General features: G+C 40.8%; 1 long non-coding RNA gene and 1 pseudogene across 1 annotated transcript; both read right to left on the bottom strand.

Moving 5' to 3' along the window:
* Nucleotides 1-284: 284 nt before the first annotated feature.
* LOC135534534 (zinc finger protein 501-like) lies at nt 285-6,151 on the bottom strand (annotated as a pseudogene).
* Nucleotides 6,152-11,957: 5,806 nt separating this feature from the next.
* LOC135534955 (uncharacterized) lies at nt 11,958-12,336 on the bottom strand. The gene is made up of 3 exons (XR_010454779.1): nt 12,313-12,336; nt 12,184-12,225; nt 11,958-12,115 (listed from the first exon to the last, which is right to left on the bottom strand). It is a non-coding gene; the product is annotated as an uncharacterized LOC135534955 (long non-coding RNA).
* Nucleotides 12,337-23,258: the final 10,922 nt, after the last annotated feature.

Here is a 23,258-nt window from a genome sequence, read left to right as displayed (position 1 = left end):
CATGTTTTTTACACAAATGAATGAATCAGTCATTGAATAACAATCAAGATGATTAAGTGAAATATAAGACTTTAGAAAAATGGTCACCTGAACCACATGAAGCCAGAGGATGAGAACAACAACATTTCCTATAGCTGCATTCTTCTGTATGGCCCATCAGATGCACTAAAACCTGTTAAAGGGTTTTACAATAAATATGTCTAGATCTTTATGGAGCAAAATATTCTAGAAGAGGCCTCTGGTCCATATAAAAAACATATAAAAGAAGTGAGAAGCAGATGGGGTTGAGCAGATAATGGATTTAATTTATTGATCTCCTGAATACATGAATACAAACCTTGTATTGTTGAAACATTATTCTATTATTATTTAAAGGATAATAGGAGTTAATGAAATAAGATACAGCTCTGAACCCCCCCACCCCAACACACCCCACCACACTCCTACTCCAAGACACTTGATAAATATGGATCCAGAGCTGCATATTATGCTACACAGGTTACCATGGTAATCAGACTTAGTAACTGTTAGAGAATGGGAGATGGATGACTGTTTACAAGATGTTTTCTATGTAAACTTTATTTAGGGATCTTGAACCGGTGCCGGAGAGGAGGGAGATGAAAGACGACATGTTTGTGATTTCTGGTGTTTTTTCAGTGACCCTGAATGAGCAAAGCTTTTTCCACATAGACAGGAGTAAGGTTTCTCTCCAAAGTGTATGCGTTGGTGTGTAGTCAGGTGTACTGATTGATTGAAGCTCTTCCCACACTGATCACAGCTATAAGGCTTCTCTCCTGTGTGTATGCGTTTGTGTATGGTCAGGTGTCCTGAGTGATTGAAGCTCTTCCCACACTGATCACAGCTATAAGGCTTCTCTCCTGTGTGTGTGCGTTGGTGTTCGCTCAGGGTACCTGAATGATTGAAGCTCTTCCCACACTGATCACAGCTATAAGGCTTCTCTCCTGTGTGTATGCGTTGGTGTCTAGTCAGGGCTCCTGAGTGATTGAAGCTCTTCCCACACTGATTACAGCTATAAGGATTCTCTCCTGTGTGTATGCGTTGGTGTATAATCAGTTGTCCTAATTGACTGAAGCTCTTCCCACACTGATCACAGCTATAAGGCTTCTCTCCTGTGTGTATGCGTTGGTGTCTAGTCAGGGCTCCTGAGTGATTGAAGCTCTTCCCACACTGATCACAGCTATAAGGCTTCTCTCCTGTGTGTATGCGTTGGTGTCTAGTCAGGTGTCCTAATTGATTGAAGCTCTTCCCACACAGATCACAGCTATAAGGTTTCTCCCCTGTGTGTATGCGCTGGTGTGCAGTTAGGTCTCCTGATTGATTGAATCTCTTCTCACACTGATCACAGCTATAAGGTTTCTCTCCTGTGTGTATGCGTTGGTGTATAGTCAGGGTGTAATCTCGAGTAAAACTCTTCCCACACTGATCACAGCTATAAGGCTTTTCTCCTGTGTGTATGCGTTGGTGTCTAGTCAGGGCTCCTGATTGATTGAATCTCTTCCCACACTGATCACAGCAATAAGGTTGTCCTGTGTGTTTTTGTGTAGTCTGGGATCCTGATTGTTTGAAGCATTTCTCAGAATCAAAGTAGGGGTAAGGCCTCTCCCCTGTATGAATTCTCTGATGAGATTTTAAAGTTTTAGATGCAGTGAATCTCTTCCCGCACCGAGAGCAGTGGAATGGTTTCTCTCCGGTGTGAATTTGCTCATGAATAGTCAAGTCTTGTTTAGCAAAACTCTTCCCACAGTCAGAGCAGCAGTGGTGAGGTTTCTTCCCTATACCTCTATGCCGGTGTTTTGTTCTGGAGAGACTCTTCTCTTTCTTGTCAGCATCATGATGTTGTTGAGGCTCCCCAGATGATAAGCCCCTCCCTCTAAGAGAGCAACGATTAGGGATGTCGCCTGTGAAACAAAGGCATTGAATAGTTAGGTTTTGCAAATATGGGTCCATAAACAGATGGGTCCTTCCATGAAATTAAGGCCTTTTGGGTCCCTTTCATATATTCCAGTAGAAATTGTGCATCAGTATTACATTTTAAATCTGTTATTAAATAATATGAATAAAGACTTGATAAAGTGACAAAATTCTGAATTTGAAAAGTCCCTACATCAACCCTGTCACATCAACCCTGTGTCACTTCTAGAAAGATTTTAACACAACTAATACAATCATTTCTCCAAGTTTTACCATCGTTGAGTAAAGTTACAAGTGCAGAATAATACGATTATTGTGAAGTCAATTAGTATAAGAGTTTGATTTCGATGTTGACATGCTTTGAATGAACAATTTCCCTAATAATCCTGTTTACATGGACACATCTAAAAAAAATTGACAATCAAAATAAACGTTCACTGCACTCGGTCAAAAGAAGTTAGCTGGCGCTGCTTGTGTTAGCACATACACAGATTAAATACACCTCTATAACTCTGATTAAAGTGAATACATGTCCTAATAATTCTAAAGAATTCTCAGAAAACCAGGTGCTTTTGAAGGCGTATCCTTACTTCGGTTATGACCTTACACCAATTAAGATCACCAGTGAAAGGTGTTTAATGGCAAATTATGAGTGTGCATATAAAGCCCTAGTTATTTGGTTACTTTGACAGTCATTTCTGAACATTATTTATTTAATTTAATTAGTGATTAATTTACATCTGTCCCTCATTTTAAGGTCAACCCATGTTGTAATATGGTGAAACTGTTCCTTACATTTTTGGGCAAAAGAAACATCGAACATGAAATAGTCAAATTGTAGCGCAAACGCAGGTAAGCTGGTTCTAGTCTTTTTATCAATTATCTGGTGTTTTTTGTAGAAAACTGAGCAAGTGAACCATTTTACCCATAAATTGATGTGGTAGAATATATTTTTTTGTGAAGCTTGCATTCAATTTTCACCACCTGTGGAACAAAACTAGCTTCCATTGACCCTGTCATAAGCACATTTGTGGCTGATTTAAAAGGACTATTTTACCATTGTAAACTAGTGGTTGATCTTTTCAGTTGTCCCCTGTTACTTTATTTAGCACGTTGGCACTTACTACAGTATGTATTTTCATATAACCTATTGGGAAAACATGTTTTTATGAAGTTGAACATGTGCTCTTAAATGAAAGAACGTTACAATTAGGTGAAATCAAACTTTTGGGGGGAGCAAGTTACACTTCTCAAAATTAGGTGAAACATAATTTTCATCAGTATATAATGAACCAATTCATTGTTACAGAAGCAGACTGTAATCTAACCCACATGGTTCTTACTTAATGAAATTAAATCTCCATCTTCCATTTCTTCTCCTCTCTCAGTTCCACTCTGCCCCGGTGTTTTCCTGCAGTCGACCAGAACCAGCAGTAAAGTACGGAGAGGCAGTTGACCTGGGGACTCCTGGAGGGTGGAGGGGGACAGGCTAGCCTTTTGCCGTTGGCCGCAAGAAGTATTACAGTTGATCATTAAACCAAATATTGTATTAGTCTGAACCTCTGATTTGGGTGCATCCCTGGAATATCTCCTTTAACCTGAAATGTTCAATCGTTCACTGCAACCCACAAATCTAAGAGCGTTGGATTGGTGGGTATGGGCTAGTTTCCACCGTATTTCTTATACCAGTCATTTCCTATCAAACAGCGCGGAAGAGGAGTAACAAGAGGGATAACTGGGCCCAAAACCTGGCTTATTTGATCATATATACATTTTCGTAACGAGTTGGTTGTTAGGAGTGTATTGGTAAAAGTAGAACACGTCACATCCAGGCAACTTTGAGAAAAAAAAAAACTTTGTATGGAAGTAGTGCCTGGTCATCACTAGTTACCACAACCCACGCCCATTTATACAACTGGTCTTTTTAAATGTGATTTTAACCCTAACCTAGTAAACACTAACTTTATGCATAACCCTAAATTAATAAAAATACGTTACAGGCGTTTGACGCTGTGGCTGTGTAACTCGTGGAAACACGCATATCGGCCCTCTCATTGACTATAATGGTCCCACCTGATCTTGCATCTTCCTGATTGCCTTCCAGCTGCGTTTCAAACTCAACAGCTTTCGGCTCTAAACCCTCAGCCCTTGAATGACGTTTTACATCCGAGTGCCTTAAATGTCCCTTGCCCAAGCGAGGGAGAGTGATTATGGGAGAGGCAACGTCCTTGGTGGAAATCTTGAAGTTTAACCTAAAAACAACCAACCGAAAGCTATCAATGTACCTAGTAAGCTAACACTCCTGTCAGATAGCCAGTTAGTTACCCATAGTTTGGTCATTTATTCCAATACATTTCTGAATTGCACTCATCACTACGAAACTGAGCCAATTTTCCAAAGCTAAAATCAATAGATTTTTTAGACAGCTCGATTCATATTCCTGAGATGCTTAAAGTGCAGGTTGTTGATTACATTTGACACTTCGCGGCCACCAGAGTTTGACATGTGACTACAGTTTGCATTGAATTGTGGGTCATAACATACCCGCAAGCAACCAAGGTTGTTCACTCGCTCCTTCAAGCAAAATCGAGGGCCAATTTAAGGGAATTAGACCTCCCATAAAATGGCAATCAACTGCATCCGGTTTCGACGGTGATACAACAGAAGGAAAAACAACGTTTGGAACTGCAGCCATTTCTTTTCTTTGTTAGAACGGCCACTTGAATATCTGGTTAAATAATGGCTAATGTGTAAGAAATCGGTGAAGGAATGTGAACATGTGCACACTGGGCGGAAGAAGAGAATTAGGTCATAGTCACAGATTCCTAAACATGATTGTATGAATTGTCTTAATTTTGCTGGACCCCAGGAAGAGTATCCATAATAAATACAAATGACATAATTGTAGGCTATTTAAAAAAAGATAACTAGGCAAGTCAGTTTTGAGCAAGTTCTTATTTCCAATGACGGACCATCAACAGTGGGTCAACTGCCTTGTTCAGGAACAGAACGACATATGTTTACCTTGTCAGCTCGGGGATTCGACTCCTGACCCAACGCTCTTACCACTAGGCTACCTGCCGCTCCAAACAGAACACAGCAATGTGGAGGTTCAAAGATGATAAACTAGGCCTAGACATTTTATACAACACAGCGGGCATATAATGTTAAACCAGACTTACCCGACCCATTGTGGAAGCTACTGTTCCTTTGTATGATATGAATGGTTTCAGCTACAACAGTACAGTTAAACTGCTTTGCTCTAATTTTGTCATTCTTTAAGGTTTTATGGCAGACTACACCTATTGCCGTATTGAACTCTTCAGCTGGCTAGCTCCGGAATAATTGATGTTTGCTCCGGAATCGACGAAAGCCGATAGTCACACGGATAGCAGCTAGCTAGCTGTGAGATCCAGGTATGAATGTCCAGAGTTAGCGGTTGAAATCCAGGGACATGGAAAGAGAAATTGGTCCGGTGTGTTCCGTTCCAAGCCGCGCTGTGCTGTACAAAACTGGCAATAGATCTTCGAGCTAAATGATAGCTGATGACCACAAACCGTGGTTCGCTGAATACTAACGATTTGCCAGTAAAGAAGCTAACTAGCTTCTGATTAGCTTCTGGCTAGTTTCTTGGAGTTTCTGGCTAGCTTCTTGGAGCATTACAGATTCGAGGTAATTAATAGTTTTTTATAAATATAAATTGGTGAGGCGGGTTGCAGGAGAGTGTTTTGAAGATGAGTTTATGGAAAATTTCAAAAACGTATGTGAAACAAAAGTTGTAAATAAATAAATAAATAATTGGGACACAAGACGAGGACAAAAGACGTCTGAACTGCTATGCCATCTTGGAGCAAAAAATACAATTATTATTATTATTGTAACGTTACCGAGTAAGGAAACGTATCTCGCTAGCACTCCTGTAAGGTAGCTAGCTACAGTTACCCAAAGTATGGTCATTTATTCCATTACACTTCTGAATTGCACTCCTCACTACAAAACTAAGCCAATTTTCCAAAGCTAAAATCAATATATATATATTTTAGAACGCTCGATTAATATTTTTCTGAGATGCCTTAAGTGCAGGTTGTTGATTAAATGTGACACTTCGCGGCCACCAGAGTTTGACATGTGACTACAGTTTGCATTGGATTGTGGGTCATATCAACCCATCAAATGACCAAGTTGTTCACTCGCTCCTTCAAGCAAAATCGAGGGCCAACTCGGGAATTGGACCTCCCTTATTAAAATGGCAATCAAACTGCATCCGGTTTCGACGGGGATACAAGAGGGAAAAACAACGTGTTTGGACTGAAGCCATTTCTTTTCTTTTGTTAGAACGGCCACTTGAATATCTGGTCAAATAATGGCTAATGTGTAAGAAATCAGTGAAGGAATGTGAACATGTGCACACTGGGCGGAAGGAGAGAATTAGGTCATAGTCACAGATCCCGAAACATGACTGTATGAACTGTCTAAATTTTGCTGGACCCCAGGAAGAGTAGCTGCTGCCTTGGCAGCTAATGGGGATCCATAATAAATACAAATTATATAGTTGCAGGTTATTAAAAAAAATATATAATAACTAGGCAAGTGAGTGAAGAACACATTCGTATTTACAATCACGGCCTAGGAACAGTGGGTTAACTGCCTTGTTCAGGAACAGAACGACATATGTTTACCTTGTCAGCTCGGGATTCGGCTACTGGCCCAACGCTCTTACCACTAGGCTACCTGCCGCCCCAAAGAGAACTAAACAGAATATGTGGAGGTTCAACGATGATGAAAACTAGGCCTAGACATTTTATACAACACAGCAGACCTATACTGTTATTAAAACCAGACTCACCCGATCCATTGTGGAAGCTACTGTTCCTTTGTATGATATGAAATGTTTTCAGCTACAACAGTACAGTTAAACTGCTTTGCTCTCATCTTGTTCTTCTTTAAGGTTTTATGGCAGACTACACCTATTGCCGTATTGCTGCCACCTACTGTACGGCGAGTGAATGAATAATAAAAATGTCCATCCAAATGATTTCTATCGTCGGTAAAGAATGAATGTAATACGTCTCTCCATAATATTGTCAAATCTAAATGCAGATTTTCCATTATAAATCTACTGATATCTTGCCAATATTTTTTTCATTAATACCATTCAAAGATGCAAAACTGTTGCAAAAGGTACAATTTGAATGTATCTATTTTTTATTCTTCATTTCGTGGTTGGCAGGGTAAAATTAATGAATCATTTTATAATAAACTTCCTTAATTGTGTTAGAAAGTACGTTTGTATGAGACAACAGATATTATCAATAAAACGATATCAATAAGGAATTGCATAAGGTGTATATATAGATACAAAATCCTGTTGATACAAGAAAGGTATCGCTCTGTTGTTGAGTAGACTAAAACAAAAACAAATCTTTACTACTATTGAGTCAACAGGGGTAATCGAAGATAGGTTCTGAGGGTCTTAACATGCTCCTGAATAATGGGGTGGCAGGTAGCCTAGTGGTTAAAGCATTGGACTAGTAACCGGAAAGGTTGCGAGATTGAGTCCCCAAGCTGACAAGGTAGAAGTCTGTTGTTCTGCCCCTGAACAAAGCAGTTATTAATCTGCTGTCATTGTAAATAAGAATTTGTTCCTAACTGACTTGCCTAGTTAAATAAGTAAATAAAAAATAAAGCAACACTTGAGGGAATGGAGACTAAAATAATTGTAAACTCTTTAAGTGTTATAAGGATCTTGTAAAGTGATAAGAATGAGTCATAATGAAGTAAAATACTCTGCATTTTCAAGTTGTCTCACCAATAGGATATTATTTCTCAACCAATATTTTAAAAACAAAGATTAATTGTTATACAATATGTGCTGATTATTCCAAATATAATATATGTGTGGAGAGAAATGATGCTTCTAAATGAAGGACTATGACTAGAAAACCTGTTGATGAAAAGCAGAGCTTCACTGGAACTTTATCAATAGCAAACCAACATGAAGTTAAGGCCACCAAAGTAGAAAAGGCATGATGAGGAATAAAGTTTCACATAGAAGTAGTTCTTAGGAAGTGTTTCATCAAATTGATCTTAAAAGTATTATTTAAAGTAGGAATGTCCAGAAAATTCAGCCCACCATACTCATGTGTTCAATGCAACAGTTTCCTAATGTAACGGGTACGGTTTCTCCACAGAAAGTTAAAAAACATCTGGTCTGTTGAAAGGGTTCTCCTATGGGGACAGCCGAAACAACCCTTTAAGGTTTTCCCAAAGGGTGTAGTGTTGTTTCTCCCACTCCTCTACAACACTTCAACCGTCCAAATAAATTGTCATGGAGCATCACCATGGCGATGATGATTTGTGAGACGTCATTGCAAAGACAATCCACAATAGTGACTTGACATTTGTAGTTCCTGACATCATTTGTTTGACTTCTAACTATTAGAGAGGATGGCTGCATCTGAAATGTCACCTGACAGTATATAGGTAATAGGATGCCATTTCAGACAGACTGTGTCTATTCTAGGCTGGTGGATGGATGGTGTAATAGATTGGTCTATTAACTTGGTAATCTGCCCAGACACGATTATCACTTACCTGATTGGTTAATCCTGTGACCTCTTAACTTTAATACATTGATAGAATTTGCTGCCTCAAACATGCCCGTGTTGTACTACCATGTTTTGGATGAGTAAAGTTTCCCAAATGAGCTGCTCCTAGTTAAACATAGGTGACATTTCTGGGGGGTGAAATCAAGCCCAGTTTTATCATATACTTTTCTTCAAGAGGATAGTTCAACACTAAATGAAGATAATTTTAATGGAGCATTTTACAAAATGATTTAAACATTTTTTTTACATTATTAATAGCGAGATGTGTATGAATGGCCCAATTCAGACTTGAGATAAGTAGACAACAATTTTGGACTAATGTCCATGTGAAGTCAACTTATCTAAATTCTGAATAGGTTCTGAAGTGAATAACAGTGTGGCTATATAGTATTGTACATTAATCGTTGACCGTACTGAAGCTACAGTAATTATTCCCCAATTTGTTGTGCCACCACCCGTGACGACCTAAAGCATTAAGGGCAACATTTTCCTCTTGCTAAACCTCACGCAAAGAGCTAAAGAAATACTGCTTAATGACAAGTTTGGTATTGTCTTGTTCCCTTTCAGATATACAAAGCAAAGCTCAGTCTCAAGCCACGAGCCCACGACTACATAGTGCACTAGAGGGAACAAGGTATCATTTGGGACACAGCAGAGATCATCTTGTGTTCAGGGGCCTGTTGCACAAAACTAGGATAAGGGATTAAGCCAGGATATCTTGGTGATCCTGGCTCAATTGATCCGTAATCCGGTTGCACTAAAGATGGATAGGGGGCAGGAGGATATGTTATGGTATAAATTACCATGGAGATTTATTCTGTGGAGCTAGCCTGCTCCAGACCAGGCTAAATTCCAGGATCTATTTAATCTCATCCCTAATGTCAGTCAGCAGTCACCACAAATGGAAACCAATAGTTATTTCACTGCTCACTATACATTGTTATCACATATAACTAGACCCACTGTTATTATTTAAACGTTTGTGATCATTAATTTCAATGATTTTGGATACAAAATGATTTTTAGATGATGTTGCTATCATTAGATAATTTACAGTTTCCCATAGACTATAAGGCTATATATAAAATGATAGAATATTAGGGCCACAGAGGGGAAAAAAACACAAGTCATAATATTGTAACCAGTTGTTTTAAAGGAGGACAGTTGTTAAAATGACATTTCGTGAAATTGTACTTCAGTATGGTTTCATAAACAAAGACATGCTGATGTGCCAGAATATTAAGTATCACATTGTCATAAGTATCAAAACTGTAAAAACAATGTAGCTTTTCTGCAGAAAGAACCAGCCTCATAAATGTATGACTTTATCCTTTTTCTTCAGTGTGGCCCTAGTACTCTGTCATATAAACAAATACACATTCCATATGAATATAAAAACACAATGTGTAACATTATGTTCCTTTATTGAATAAGGACAAAACAAAGCAGGTAAACCATCAGCTCCTTTCGAAACTGAAGTCACAGTGACTCTACAAGATGGAAAGCACAGAATCCAAGCATATTATACAAAATGATACATACACATTCAAAGGTCTGTATATAACACACCCTGCATGTCTGCACACTAAAATAAATGCAGGACAAATCCATACACATCAACTGAACAGACAAATGAATGGATGCAGTAGCCTCCCTGCAGCCTTGTATTACACACAGTATACCGCACAAACATCATAAGAGGGCAAATTCGTCAAAAAACGAACCCAAAAAAACCCAAATTCCTCTGCCACCGCAGGACATATTTAACCAAAATTGAAAGCACACATACTAACTAAAATAATTCAACACATATTGGTCCCTCAGCAGCCGACCACTGTCGTCATCAGGGAAGATTGCCGGATTGTCCCAGTCCATGGCTGGTGGCACTCTGGGGCCCTCTCCTTCCTCAGGCAGGCCACATTGTGGAGGACAGCACAAGCCACAGTAATATCACATGCCCTAACAGGGCTGACCCTTAATTTGTGAAGGCAGTGAAAGCGTGCCTTCAGGAGGCCAAAGGTCATTTCAACTCTGGCCCTGGTCCTGGCATGGGCATGGTTGTAGGCCTGCTGTGCTTCCTGGGGGTCTGTGAAAGGTGTCAGGAGAAAAGGCTGGCAGCCATACCCCCTGTCTCCCAGCAACACACCAGAGAATTCACCTGTCAACACAAAATCTCATCATTACTACCTCATAAACACAGTGATATTCTTGACACAGCCATGATGGTTATAAATAGGGGTTGTGTGGCTTACCTTGTGATAGGCACTGATAGATTTCAGAGGCCCGAAAGATTCTGGAGTCATGGACTGAGCCAGGCCATTTTGCCACAACATTGCTGATCACACAGTCAGCATTGCAGACCATCTGAAATCATAAGATGAGGAATATTACACCAATCAATGCACATCACTGGCAATGCAGAGTGTTCGTCAATAGACAATATCAAAAAGTTATGTTCACCTGAACATTAATGCTGTGAAAGGATTTCCTATTCACAAAATCGGCCTCATGGGCACCTGAGGGGGCTTTTATCCTTATGTGTGTGCAGTCCACTGCACCAATGACATTGGGGAAACCTGTCACACAAAGTAATGAGTATCCTACTATGTGTTAACAGTTGTCCTGTAATTTGTAGATCCTCTTACCTGCAATCCTATAGAACTCCTCTTTGATGTCACAGAGTCTTCTGTGGCCAGGGAAGGAGATGAAGACATCTGCTAATGCTTTGATAGCCAGACACACACTCCTTATTGTGCGGCAAATTGTGGCCTTGTTCAGCTGTTCTGAGTACAGGAAGGCTCCACTAGCAAAAAAGCGCAAGGCCACACAAACCATTTGCTCCACACTCAGTGCATGGCTCCGTGCAGTGCGGTGCTTAATCCTGGGACCCAGTAGTCTGCATAGATACCTGATGCCATCTGCAGAAAACCTGTATCTTTCATATAGATGGTCATCAGGGAAGGCCAGTGGGTCCAACCGGTCCCTGAAGACCCTTTCTCGCCTGAAGGCTCTCCTCAGCACAAGTGCTTCTTCATCCACCACATCTCGCACGAATGGGCATGCCATTGTCAGAGCAGAAAGGAACACACAATTTTGGGCCTTCATATAGGCTAGTGGCCACACCTGGTGCTGGGGGGGTGGGCAAAAGAGGGCGATGCCTTATAACGATGACTTGGTTGTACTGATTGCTGGGAAAATAAAAAAAACCTTAGAAAGATGCCACCGTCCTGTGTGCTCACAATAAGAACTCATATGTCATGGCTCACTTGACTTTATGAGAATATACCTAATTTTTATTTTGAGCTGTGTCATCTTCTTGGAGCTGGGGGAGGAAAGAAAAATAATGATTAATACATTTGTGTTACAGTTAGCATACAGTGTACATTGAAGGCATATCTCACCTCCCGCTCAAGTTTTTTTATTTCAAGGTCCAGTTTCCTAATTGTCCTCTTTTTTATTTCGGACTCCAGTGCAAGATTTTCCATCTTTTTCTTCTTGTACTGAATGTCTATGTCTGCCAGTTCTATTTGGCGCCGGAGGTGGTTGCCATACAACTTTCTGATAGCTTGTGAGCTCTGTGAACACAATACAATTAGCGCAGCTGGAATTTGGCAGGACGTGGTGTCCTTTTATTAATACGCACTATGTTGCCAGGCTGGTTTTCCCACTGTATAGCATCTGGGTCCTGTAAAATAAATTAGATTTTTTGATTTTGATGAGGACTCCTCACCATTGTAGAGTAAATAGTACTTTCACAGTCTTAACATGATACCTCATGCCTTCTGGAATCCAGAGATGGTCTCCTCCTCATCATCGTCTCCATCATGTGCTGTTGCTGCTGCACTGGGGCCTTCACCCTATCACATTTAATCGGATTCATATTGAAGCTAGTAGACAAGACATGCCAGGCCTACAGTATGCCTTTGATGGAGTACTCACTGGATCAGCATCGTCTGGTGCTTGTGCTGGTGGCTCTAACAGGAACACAGTGCTGCCAGACACTGCAAGGCAATAGGTAAACCAAAGTCAGACAGTCCAAATTGATTCAATATGAATGTGGTTGTATCCCATGTAGAGATGGAAGGACATACCTTGAATGAAGCGGGTGGCATCTTGGGAGGAACCTATGCTCGTCTCTTTCCCCCCAGGGATCCCCTCTAAGACGGGCCTGCCTTTATTTAGCTCCAAGGCCATGTCCTCTGCTGGGGTAAGGTCAGCCTTTGGTGACCCACCACCCGTGCCTTGTCTGTGGGTATTCTTTTTCACTGCTAAAACAGTACAGACAATGTGTGAGCAGGCACCTTCTGGGTACAATATATGCTTGTGCTTTGTTAAATATTAGTCAGGGACCATACCATTCTGCAGAATGTTCTTGTATTTGATTTTGACCTGCTGCCATGTCCGTTTTGGCCCGTTCATGTTTAATCTACACACACACACACACACACACACACACACACACTTAATGGAGTCACACTGCAAAAAATTACTTGGTATTTTTGTCTTGTTTTCAGTAAAAATATCAAAAAATGTATCATAGCTATATACAGTGTGATGGAGTTACTTTACACAATTTCACTCATATCTGCAGTGCATTTCAATTAAAAATTTAACCGTTTCATAATTACAGTACAACTGCATTTTTGGAGATGTGAATTAAATATTTGAATTGCAATTGTGATGTTTCAGCGGAGCGGTGAGTGTGTAATTGTGCACTACTTACGCATTCAGGCGGTCTGCAATACTTTGCCACGCTTTTTCTCTTTGCTTTATCACTGTGGCGGTGTTGCCTTTCTTCTTAATTATATCTTTTACCTCCTCGTATGCCTCCATGAGGATTTGTGCTTCCGACGGGGAAAAGTACGCGGCTCTAGTTGCCATGGTAAATCAGTTAATCTGTGATCTGTGGCGGGGTCTATTTGAGTGAGCCGTGAGCGCGCACCTATCCAGGATTGGTTTCACCTGGCTTAATGAATCCGTGTCTGCTCATCCTGGCTTGGTCTTTGTGCAACCAATTAAGCCTGGACGCACATGTTTTGGCTTCATTGAGCTCAGCTGAGTCATTTATCCCGGATGTCTTAATTCTACTTTTGTGCAACAGGCCCCAGGTCTTCTTGGTTCTGGGTTTGTTGACTGTTCTATAGAACACAGAGGAGTCCTCCTCAGCTGCCTGTGAGAGAGGTCTGATGAGAAAGGAGATGCAACATGTCATCATCAATCCTCACTTCTGGAGTCTCATTTAAAGTCACCGTTTCAAGTTATATTAGTTGTATGTACAGGATACACATGGTAAACACTGTCCAACTAAATGCTTACTGGCAGGTTCCTTCTCAATAATGCAACAACAATAAGACTTCATAAAAGATAACAATACAAACATAAAGAAAATGTCTCAATAGAATAAACATTGTAGCATAAGTATAATACAAGGGAGATGATTAATAGTCCATTATTTTCTTGTGCTTTGGGGAAGGGGAGGATGAGTGTCATGCATAGGTGTATAGGTGGCAGGGAAGTCAGGGGCAGGAGAGTCAAACGGAGTGTAAAATGGAGTCTTTTAATAAAGTCCACGGAGTTTGCTCCATAACACTAAATGTACATAACAAACAAACATGGGTACAAAGGACCCGACACGCACCTGTACAACAACACACTACACTGACAATAAAACAATCTCTGACAATAAAAAAATCTCTGACAAAGACATGAGGGGAAACAGAGGGTTATATACACAACAGGTAATGAATGGGATTGAAAACAGGTGTGTGGGAAGACAAGACAAAACCAATGGAAAATGAAAAAAGGATCAATGATGGCTGGAAGACCGGTGACGTCGAACGCCGAGCACCGCCCGAACAAGGAGAGGCAACGACTTCGGCAGAAGTCGTGACAATGAGGGGCAATGGGTTCAATAGTGCAGTATTTAACAATCATAATAAGAGTCTGGTAGCAACAGTTGTGATGTGTAGCATGAATGTATGTGTGTGTGTGTGTGTTTGTGTGTGTGTGTGTGTTTGTGCATGATTGTGTGTGTGCGTGTGTGTGTGTGTGTGTGTGTGCTAAGGTGCGAGGAAACATTGCAGGTGGTCAGTCCAGTTCAAGTGTTAAGCAAATCAAATCAAATTTTATTTGTCACATACACATGGTTAGCAGATGTTAATGCGAGTGTAGCGAAATGCTTGTGCTTCTGGTTCCGACAATGCAGTAATAACCAACAAGTAATCTAACTAACAATTCCAAAACTACTGTCTTATACACAAGTGTAAGGGGATAAAGAATATGTACATAAAGATATATGAATGAGTGATGGTACAGAGCAGCATAGGCAAGATACAGTAGATGTATCGAGTACAGTATATACATATGAGATGAGTATGTAAACAAAGTGGCATAGTTAAAGTGGCTAGTGATACATGTATTACATAAAGATGCAGTAGATGATATAGAGTACAGTATATACGTATACATATGAGATGAATAATGTAGGGTATGTAAACATTATATTAGGTAGCATTGTTTAAAGTGGCTATTGATATATTTTACATCATTTCCCATCAATTCCCATTATTAAAGTGGCTGGAGTTGATTCAGTGTGTTGGCAGCAGCCACTCAATGTTAGTGGTTGCTGTTTAACAGTCTGATGGCTTGTAGATAGAAACTGTCTCTGGCCCGTTGGTGTTAGACCTCATGCTCCGACACCGTCAGCCCGACGGTAAGGGTGTGAAGTCATTGTACATCTTAATACATTTATTTGAACAACTGCTGATCTGCTGAACATACAAGTCTTATGCATTCCTAATTGTCAAGCACATGAACCATTTATTTTATAATTTTTCTGAGATGTTGTAATATCTGGACTGGCTCACCGGGTGGCAGCACTTGGGCGGTAGAATTTCACAGCATCACGCTGGACATCCTCATCCTCTTTCTGGGGTTGAGGCAGTTGAACAGTGGAATGCAGAGGCACTTCCTGGTTATTGGACCAAGTGAAGTGGACGCTGGTGTTGAAAATGTCATCCTGCTCTCCTCTGTCTGCTCTCTGTGCTGCAGAGCCTGAGATGTTGTCATACATGGGACTACAGTCTCCCTGATGGAGAGACTGCAGCTAGGAATTCGGCATCATTGAAAGCGAAGAACCACAACCGCCGAAACATCCACTCTATAACGAATGTCACTCTGAATAATCCCCTCTAACCCCAACCGAGAGAGAGAGGATGAGAGGACAATTCTGCTAAATAAATTAACTTTTCACCAGCGATCAAGACGACATACTGAGCGTAAATATATATATTGATTGCAATTGTTCCCGACTGAGTGAGCGTTCATGTGTAAGGAATAGTATTTCAATTGTAAAATGATTAACTCTGTTGTGACATCTCCCTACCCCCACTCCCCTTTTGTCAAACAAGCCGCGTTGCCGGGTTAACCCACTCGGGCACATTCTATCATTTCATGTAACCATATTTACTCTTTGTTTATGCATTTCTGTGAATTAATTAGTAATAAATAAATTATTTAAGACAATTGATGTATGGATGACTCATAGTCAAGACTGGATTCGTGCAGATCAACAATTTACGGCGTTTGGAATGAGACGAACGTGAGGTAAAATAAATAATTAATTAATCGGAAGACTATTGATCATATATGAAAATATCTGAAAGGTTATATTGGGAAATTATAACTTTATAATCTTAATACTTTCCTTGGTGCCCCGACTTTCTAGTTAATTTCAGTTACAGGATAAATTACTTTGATCGCGTTATACTAATTACACGGAATCTTTGATAAAACTATGTCTTCAATTTAATGACAGTAAAGTCACGACACCTGTCATAAGAAAATATGTGACTGATTTAAAGGACTATTTTACCAATGTGAAATAGTGGTTTTGTTGTTTTCAGTTGTCCCATGTTACTGTATTTAGCACATTGGCACTTCGTACAGTATGCATTTTCATATAACCTCGAGATGGGAAAACATGTTTTTATGAAGTTGAACATGTGCACTTCATGACAGAATGTTAAAATTAGGTGAAATCTTGTGGGCACCAAGTTACACTTCTCAATTGGGTGGAACTACCAGATATTTTCATCCAATATATAATTAACCAATTAATTGTTACAGAAGCAGACTGTAATCTAATCCACATGGTTCTTAACGAAATCAAATCTCCATGTTCCTCTTCTCCTCTCTCAGTTCCACTCTGCCCAGGTGTTTTCCTGCAGTCGACCAGACCCAGCAGAAGGTGCTGCCTCAAACATGCGGGTGTTGTACTATCATTTTTTGAATTAGTTAAGTTTCCCAGATGAGCACCTCTCTCCTGGAGCTATGGATGTTTGCAAATGACATTAAAGACTTAAAGACGACAAGAATGTCAGTGTATTTCTTTCTGTGATCGGTGCAGAGACATATGGACTATTAAAGAGACTGATCACACCTGATACAAGTACTTTCCAGTATGAGGAACTGAAGCTAGTGTTGCTTGCTCACTTCAAACCAAAACCTCTGGTGATTGCGGAGCAATTTCATTTGAAAAAAAACATAACCAGAAGGAAGGAGAGTATGTGTCTGATTATGCGCTGGCTTTGCGATAGCTGTCAGGTAGTTGTGTTTTTGGCCATATCTAGGAAAATCATTGAGATATCAGTTTGTTAGTGGACTGTGCTCTGAAGCTTTGCAGCACAAGATGCTATCAGAGAAGGATCTAACATTCAGAAAGGCATGTGAGATGGCATTATCAATGGAGTTAGCTTCCAAGTACACCAGGGATATTACAGAGTAACAAAAGAGGCTCAAGCAGTAAATGCAGTGAATAAAAATGCTAAAACATTTCCCAGGACAGGAAACGGACAGTTCAAGGGCAGAAATGACAATGTCGAGAAACAGTATAAAACAATAACACAGGGCAAGAGAATTCTGGTCAGCAACCATGCTACAAGAGCAGAGGAAAACATTCTGCTCGTGGTTGCAGATTCAAAAATGAGAAATACATGTCTGTTTTAAAGTTGGACACATTGCCTCTGCATGTAGGAATGGCAGAGTAGGACAGACACACTATGTTGATACTGCTCTGAGCCATGGCAAGAGTAAGGAGGATGATTCAGTTTTTTGGGGTGTATAAAGTTTACACTTCCTCCAATGGGAAAAGGGCGTTACACTGAATGTCACATTGGATGGAAAGGATTTGGACATGCAGTTAGACACAGAGGCTGCTGTCTCTCTGGTCTCGGAACTGTGTTTCCATGATGCTCTGAGTTACCTGCCATTAAAGAAAACACAGTGAGAAAATTCCTTTACTTGGTGAGACGATTCCTTTGCTGGGTGAGACCATTCCTTTGCTGGGTGAGACCATTCCTTTGCTGGGTGAGAACATTCCTTTGCTGGGTGAGACCATTCCTTTGCTGGGTGAGACCATTCCGTTGCTGGGTGAGAACATTCCTTTGCTGGGTGAGAACATTCCTTTGCGATGTAAGAACATTCCTTTGCTGGCTGAGAACATTCCTTTGCTGGGTGAGAACATTCCTTTGCTGGGTGAGACTATTCCTTTGCTGGGTGAGAACATTCCTTTGCTGGGTGAGACCATTCCTTTGCTGGGTGAGAACATTCCTTTGCTGGGTGAGACCATTCCTTTGCTGGGTGAGACCATTCCGTTGCTGGGTGAGAACATTCCTTTGCTGGGTGAGAACATTCCTTTGCGATGTAAGAACATTCCTTTGCTGGCTGAGAACATTCCTTTGCTGGGTGAGAACATTCCTTTGCGAGGTAAGAACATTCCTTTGCTGGGTGAGAACATTCCTTTGCTGGGTGAGAACATTCCTTTGCTGGGTGAGAACATTCCTTTTCTGGGTGAGAACATTCCTTTGCGAGGTAAGAACATTCCTTTGCTGGGTGAAAACATTCCTTTGCTGGGTGAGAACATTCCTTTGCGAGGTGTTAGGGAATAATCAGAATTAGTTGGGTAACATAGAAAGGATGTTTTATTTTCATGATATGCTTATGAGTTATTTCTCATAAGAATGTATTTTGTTGTACTATAGTGGTGACCATTGGCAGTTCTCTGTTCTCTGTCAGGACTAAGTTGCTTGGGCCACAGTGAGGGGAGAGGTCAAGGTGTCATCATGTGTAAACATATCTTTTGCTCCACTGTGTCTGTGTGCCAGTCACTCCCTATGTTTCCCATCGGGGAGAGGAGAATGGCAGTGTCTGGAATCATTCTATGCTCCCTCTATCTTAACCTATAGCCTCACTCTCCTCTCCGTGAGCTTGTCCAGGATTGGTTGTATTTAGAATTGGTTGTATCTAAATGACAATTTTTTATATATCATAGGGTGGGGGTAATGTCTTGGTACCATTTTGTACCAAGGACAAAATAAGAGCTTTGTTTAGGAGACCAAACTGAACGATAATTTATAGCCAACTCTGTCTGGCTAGGGGATACTCCTCTCTGAAGTAAAGTCTTTCTTTGTGTAAGTTCCTGGGACCTGTGGACTGTCATGTCATCTAGGGGGGGGTGGATCTTCGCTATAAAAGATCCCATTTGCCATTATGTTGGGACTCTCAACTTTTCATTAGAGATACTGAACTGTTGAAAGTCAAAATGCTATTGCAATGTGGAAGGGACTCTCAGAGAATTCATTGATAGACACTGAATTGATCTGAGAGTCACAGGGTTTGTGATAGAGCTCATATAATTAAAGATGGACTTTGATAACTAAATATGACTTGTGTGTGTGGTTTGCTCCCATGATTTGGTAAATAGAGGAAATTTCCACGTCAGAGGTGAGAACATTCCTTTGCGAGGTTAGAACATTCCTTTGCTTGGTAAAAACATTCCTTTGCTTGGTAAGAACATTCCTTTGCTTGGTAAGAACATTCCTTTGCTTGGTAAGAACATTCCTTTGCTTGGTAAGAACATTCCTTTGCTTGGTAAAAACATTCCTTTGCTTGGTAAGAACATTCCTTTGCTTGGTAAGAACATTCCTTTGCTTGGTAAGAACATTCCTTTGCTTGGTAAGAACATTCCTTTGCTTGGTAAGAACATTCCTTTGCTTGGTAAGAACATTCCTTTGCTGGGTGAGAACATTCCTTTGCTTGGTAAGAACATTCATTTGCTTGGTAAGAACATTCCTTTGCTTGGTAAGAACATTCCTTTGCTGGGTGAGAACATTCCTTTGCTGGGTGAGAACATTCCTTTGCTGGGTGAGAACATTCCTTTGCTGGGTGAGAACATTCCTTTGCTTGGTAAGAACATTCCTTTGCTTGGTAAGAACATTCCTTTGCTTGGTAAGAACATTCCTTTGCTTGGTAAGAACATTCCTTTGCTTGGTAAGAACATTCCTTTGCTGGGTGAGAACATTCCTTTGCTGGGTGAGAACATTCCTTTGCTGGGTGAGAACATTCCTTTGTTAGGTGATAATCGATAGTGATTCAAAGTGGTTGGAAGTTTTTCACAAAACTTCAAAGACATTAACAAACTTCATCAAAAACCTACAAATGCTGTTTGCAGCCTATGGATTGTGCAATGGAATTGTCTCTGATAATGGACCACAGCTGGTCTCTTCTGCTTTCAAACAATTCCTAAACTACGGAATCAAGCAGACCCTTCCTGCTTACCATCCTGCCTCGATTGGTGCAGCAGAAAGGTCAGTCCAGATACTCAAGCGAGCCCTGATAAAAAATGTTTGAGGACAACAGACAATATACTGTCTTTCTCAAGCATCGCTGAGCCAATGTTCCGCAGGACCCCCCACAGAGTCACATGTCAAACCCCTGCTGAGCTCTTCCTGACGCGCCAGATCCGAACACGCCTCAACCTACTCCGACCTGACTTAGCTAAAACAGTGGAAGAAAAACATGCCAAACAAAAGAAACACCATGACCATGGTAGACTACACCTTCGAGTTTTCCAGGAGGAAGAACAAGTGCGACAGGGAAAGAGAAATGGATTCAGGCGACAGTAATCTGGAGACTGGGACCTGTGACTTACCTCATTCAGGACGGAAAGAGAAAACATTTAAATCATTGTGTAGATTTATTGTTAGGCCCCATTAAATAAAGCTGATTATATTGTTATTTAATGTTATTTAATACACGGAGCGTACTAAGTGAAATCAAGTCCAGCAAATACTGAGAGATGGTTTAACCCCAAATCATTTTCATGAAAAATTATACTGCATTTTACAAAACATTTGACTAAAAACTACAACAATTACAATGTATTTTGCATGATGTGTATGAAGGGCCCGATTCAATATTGAGATATGTTGACGTAACATGGACTTAAGTCAATAAAATGTGGACATTAGGCAATATTTTTGGACTCTCGTCGATGTTAGGTTCTCAAGTCTGAATAGGGTTCGAAGTGTGGGTGGACAGTGGGGCAGAAAAGTATTTAGTCAGCCACCAATTGTGCAAGTTCTCCCACTTTAAAATATGAGAGAGGCCTGTAATTTTCATCATAGGTACACTTCAACTATTACGGACAAAATGAGAAAAGAAAATCCAGAAAATAACATTGTAGGATTTTTAATGAATTTATTTGCAAATTATGGTGGAAAATAGTATTTGGTCACCTACAAACAAGCAAGATTTCTGGCTCTCACAGACCTGTAACTTCTTCTTCAAGAGGCTCCTCTGTCCTCCACTCATTACCTGTATTAATGGAACCTGTTTGAACTTGTTTTCAGTATAATAGACACCTGTCCACAACCTCAAACAGTCACACTCCAAACTCCACTATGGCCAAGACCAAAGAGCTGTCAAAGGACACAAAAAACTAAATTATAGACCTGCACCAGGCTGGGAAGACTGAATCTGCAATAGGTAAACAGCTTGGTTTGAAGAAATCAACTGTGGGAGCAATTATTAGGAAATGGAAGACATACAAGACCACTGATAATCTGCCTCGATCTGGGGCTCCACGCAAGATCTCACCCTGTGGGGTCAAAATGATCATAAGAACGGTGAGCAAAAATCCCAGAACCTCACGGGGGGACCTAGTGACTGACCCGCAGAGAGCTGGGACCAAAGTAACAAAGCCTACCATCAGTAACACACTACGCCGCCAGGGACTCAAATCCTGCAGTGCCAGACGTGTCCCCCTGCTAAAACCAGTACATGTCCAGATCCATCTGAAGTTTGCTAGAGAGTATTTGGATGATCCAGAAGAAGATTGGGAGAATGTCATATGGTCAGATGAAACAAAAATATAACTTTTTGGTAAAAACTCAACTCGTCGTGTTTGGAGGACAAAGAATGCTGAGTTGCATCCAAAGAACACCATACCTACTGTGAAGCATGGGGGTGGAAACATCATGCTTTGGGGCTGTTTTCTGCAAAGGGAACATTCAACAACACCCCTTTCAAGAATAATCCTGTAAGTCTGCTTTCGTCTACTTTTACCTGACAGCAACTTGGGAAAGAATTCAATTTGAGTCCAGATGTTCTCAAGGCTGTTGTTGCATCTCCCTCCATGCAGCCATAGAAACATAAAGAGAGACAACAAACACACTTTATAAATGGTGAAAAACTACACCTGTTACTTCAATTAAGCAGGAAAAAGTCTCTATTATAACAGATGTGTAGCACTGTAAGACACATGTTTCTGTTGTTTTAAACCTGTTTTATTCTCAGGACCAGTACTACAACACTGAGTATTGGGACCCAGGCCAACAACATATCCTGGTCTCTATTATCAGGACCATCACTATAACACTGAGTAGTGGGACCCAGGACAACAACATATCCTGGTCTCTATTCTCAGGACCATCACTATAACACTGAGTAGTGGGACCCAGGCCAACAACATATCCTGGTCTCTATTCTCAGGACCATCACTATAACACTGAGTAGTGGGACCCAGGACAACAACATATCCTGGTCTCTATTATCAGGACCATCACTATAACACTGAGTAGTGGGACCCAGGACAACAACATATCCTGGTCTCTATTATCAGGACCATCACTATAACACTGAGTAGTGGGACCCAGGACAACAACATATCCTGGTCTCTATTCTCAGGACCATCACTATAACACTGAGTAGTGGGACCCAGGACAACAACATATCCTGGTCTCTATTATCAGGACCATCACTATAACACTGAGTAGTGGGACCCAGGACAACAACATATCCTGGTCTCTATTCTCAGGACCATCACTATAACACTGAGTAGTGGGACCCAGGACAACAACATATCCTGGTCTCTATTATCAGGACCATCACTATAACACTGAGTAGTGGGACCCAGGACAACAACATATCCTGGTCTCTATTCTCAGGACCATCACTATAACACTGAGTAGTGGGACCCAGGACAACAACATATCCTGGTCTCTATTCTCAGGACCATCACTATAACACTGAGTAGTGGGACCCAGGCCAACAACATATCCTGGTCTCTATTCTCAGGACCATCACTATAACACTGAGTATTGGGACCCAGGCCAACAACATATCCTGGTCTCTATTCTCAGGACCATCACTATAACACTGAGTATTGGGACCCAGGCCAACAACATATCCTGGTCTCTATTCTCAGGACCATCACTATAACACTGAGTATTGGGACCCAGGCCAACAACATATCCTGGTCTCTATTCTCAGGACCATCACTATAACACTGAGTAGTGGGACCCAGGCCAACAACATATCCTGGTCTCTATTCTCAGGACCATCACTATAACACTGAGTATTGGGACCCAGGACAACAAC

This window comes from Oncorhynchus masou, chromosome 5 (assembly GCF_036934945.1).
Source record: "Oncorhynchus masou masou isolate Uvic2021 chromosome 5, UVic_Omas_1.1, whole genome shotgun sequence".
NCBI classification, from domain to species: Eukaryota; Metazoa; Chordata; class Actinopteri; order Salmoniformes; family Salmonidae; genus Oncorhynchus; species Oncorhynchus masou.
Note: the sequence above shows the minus strand (reverse complement) of the source record. Positions and strands in the feature narration are given on the sequence as shown.